Raw genomic sequence first — 3,323 nt, 5'->3', positions numbered from 1 at the left:
TCCCCAGGATGGGTCATCGTTGCTTTTTTTTCTATTTTATTTACCTCCACTGTTTAGCAATGTTACTGAAACCAAAGCCTGTCAAAAATGCCATGAATGTGTTGAACAAAGATGGTCACTACGATTATTTGCTTTGCTTTGTAAGGTACTGAATGGAAGGAAGTCAAAGATCGATACAGAGGCACACATTACCTTGAAGTTAATCCCCCAAATACTGTGGATGAGGGAATGGAGGAAGGAGTATGACTTTAGTGACTTGTATTGTACAGTGTGCATGGTTCAACCCATGGTAGGTACTCTCCTTGGGATCCACAACAACAGAGTGGCACTCAATTACTGTCTCATTTTGTTTATGGCTGCTCAGTACGTTGGCCAGGCTTTGGCATCAGCCATCCCCTTTGTTGTACAGCTGTCAGACCCAGTGTAGTTTGAATGAAAGTTTAGAAAAAAAGAACAAGTAGGCAATTTAGTGTGCCTTTGCAATCCCTATCCCCTTTGACGGTTTCTTTCTCTGTCCTTATCGTGAATGCACAAGTGGTTTGAGTTATCTGTGTTGATCCAGCTTTGGGAATCTACAGCCAAACTAGAGGGGCGTAAGCCAAACGTGTGATTATATGTAACCCAATCACAATGCAGAGAGTGTTCATCTCCTTAACGAGACAACGATCTATGCCAATGGAGTAATGTACATTATGTAGTCATAGTGTTGTTTTATATTATACATACAGATAGATATACGCACATGATGTCATTTAATTTAATAGACAAGGTGGTGGTGGTGTTGCTGGTGGTGTTAAGACGTCCAATGAGGAAAGAAATGCCTTTTCAAAGAGAACAAGATGGTTTGTATTGGGCCAGGGAAGCTGAAGTGTTTTAGTTCGATACAGGCCTTCAGGGCCACACCCACACATTCTCATGTTAGCCGCTCATTCAAAGGAGAAGGATAGGGGGACCAGCCAGGCATATCCTATCTGAATGGGTAAGGCATCAGTGCAGACACAGTGTTTATTTTAGTTTCTGTGACAGTATAGTATATGCCTATTATTGAATTCAATTCAGTTTCACAGGCAGCAATCTTGTTTTCGCTAGTGCTAGTGGTGTCTCGAGACAATGCCTGTCCATAATTCATACTCATCTAGTCCTCTCGAAGCCACTCGCATGCTATCTGCCTGGCAATGCTGTCTTTTAATATAGGCATGCACTGGTCTATTTATGTATTGACAGCTTCCCATCATACACACACACACCACATAGTACACAGTGAACCGAAAGCCGAAATAGTCAGACTTGTTATTTCTGTTCCTTTAGAATAAATTTGATGGAGGGAATGTCGGTGGGCATTATGACTGACTGATGGGCCTGCCCATCAAAGGGAGCACAAAAATAACTATTGCATAGCCCAGGAGACAATACACACACACACACACAAACACACACACACAAACCGTGCTATGTGTCTTAGCATTCTCAAAAACAGATGCTCTTAACACAGTTTTCAAGGGAACTTGAGAGAGTAGTGGGAGAGGAGGGGACGTATAACAAGATTAAAATCGAGCCAGAGCTCTAGGCTCCTCCATTTAAATTCCCTCCACTGCCTATAGGAGCAGCCCGGTGGAGGATAGGATACTTTGTCTTAAATTCCTCCGGCTTTTTGATTTGATTTCCAGCAACTGGAGGTCTCAGGTGGCAAATTCCCCAGTTTACGAGCCCTCACGTTGCTTCTCTTCATCTGTGCCAGCTTTGTGGACTGTCAAACCTACTTCTCCAAATGAATCCTGATAGGCTTTTGTCTGAGCAGTCGGGAATTTAAACTAGGCTTTCTCTCCACCCCAGATTTGCAACACACTCAAAAATGGTTCTTAAAGTGGCACCACTCTAATGTTATCAGCATTCAAATGTAAGTGAAATGATTCATGATTCTGATTATCCTGCATTATATTATATGAATATGAATCTCATGTAGCCACCATGTTTGTGTTCTTTAGCAGTTTTTGGGATAAGCAGTCCAGCATGACAGATTGAAGCTCAGACTGTGTTTGGCCAGCCTCTGGTACAGGAACATGATGCGTTGTGACATTCTGAAAGTGGAGGGGTGGAAGTCCATCTCAGAAAAGAGGAACGCTAAGGGTGCTGCATGTCAAAGGCCATCGAGCAGATGAGGGGAATGCTTTGCTTTGATGTAAACGTATACCTGTATTTGGCTAAAATCATGTTATTGTAAATATATATCACAGAAGGTTTTATGAAGCTTTATTTTGTTTTCTGTTTTGGTTCTTCTGAATCCATGTACTTTGCACTTTTGTGTGCTGTGCTCATCGTGGGTGAGGGTTGGGGGTTGGGGGGGTTTGGCTTTGTCTGTAACGACCTTCTCTGGATGTCAGACAGACAGCTCAGCACGGCATGATAAAAGGAAGTATAAACCTCTCTTTACTTTTCACTCATCTGTCATCTTCTTCACAGTCGCTTCTCTTTGTTTTTTTTAAAGCGGTACAGTTTGTTTGACAAAAACAATCCATGTAAATATCACAAGTAAAAAATGTATATTTTTACGACTTCTGAGTTATTACTATTTCCTTTGCAAATAAAATATACAATGACAAGTTATATGGCTTTTTTTGCTTCAATCAAGGCAAACGCTAGCAGTGAAACTGACATTTGATAGCAGCTGCCTCTCATGTGTGTGACATTGTAATGGTATTATACTGGTGACTCAAGGTGAGAGAGCTAGGGACCACCTTTCTCTGTGTTGCTAATAGGGCTCATGATCTCCAGTTTCCCAATGACAGAATGGTCATCGACGGCAGTAGCAGAGGCTTCAGCCTAAGTGCTACTCTCCAGGCCCATGGATGTGACAGTTATGCCTATTGCAGGAAGATCAGAGATATCTATTGACCTGTCAGCCTTTTATTGACTGACATTTATCATTTTCCCTCAGAAAATGTCTTCCTATGTTGACAATTTATTGAACTGCCAAAATGAAGTATACATGTCTAACGGATCCATAGATAAAGGGTGACTTTTATATAATTTTCAAGGAACACAGGTATCATACAAAAATATGTCTGTTAACAAATCACGACAAACAGTGATTATGGAATATATTCCTCAAGTAAATGGTAAGAGATATAAAAGTGAATGTACTGTAGATATGAGAGCAATAAAATGGGTATTGATTTGGCTACATACCACATATTTGACTGTGTTATCTGACATCTGCTTGTTGCTGATCCTATTTGTTTAAACATTAGCATAATTCCAGAGCCCCTCATGCATATCCAACAACATTGATTCAGATTTTCAAGCCAACATCACATTTCTCTACT

The 3,323-nt window shown here is 40.9% G+C and overlaps 1 protein-coding gene across 1 annotated transcript in view; it reads left to right on the top strand.

Moving 5' to 3' along the window:
- Positions 1-2,604, top strand: part of LOC111949907 (CXADR-like membrane protein) — a 91,058-nt gene extending 88,454 nt beyond the window's left edge. Inside the window, exon 7 of the mRNA XM_023967244.3 lies at positions 1-2,604. This exon is cut by the window's left edge and continues 3,831 nt beyond it. The gene's annotated coding sequence lies outside the window, so the exon portion shown is untranslated.
- The last annotated feature ends 719 nt before the right edge of the window (positions 2,605-3,323 follow it).

Source organism: Salvelinus sp. IW2-2015, linkage group LG22 (genome assembly GCF_002910315.2).
Source record: "Salvelinus sp. IW2-2015 linkage group LG22, ASM291031v2, whole genome shotgun sequence".
Taxonomy (NCBI): Eukaryota; Metazoa; Chordata; class Actinopteri; order Salmoniformes; family Salmonidae; genus Salvelinus; species Salvelinus sp. IW2-2015.
Note: the sequence above shows the minus strand (reverse complement) of the source record. Positions and strands in the feature narration are given on the sequence as shown.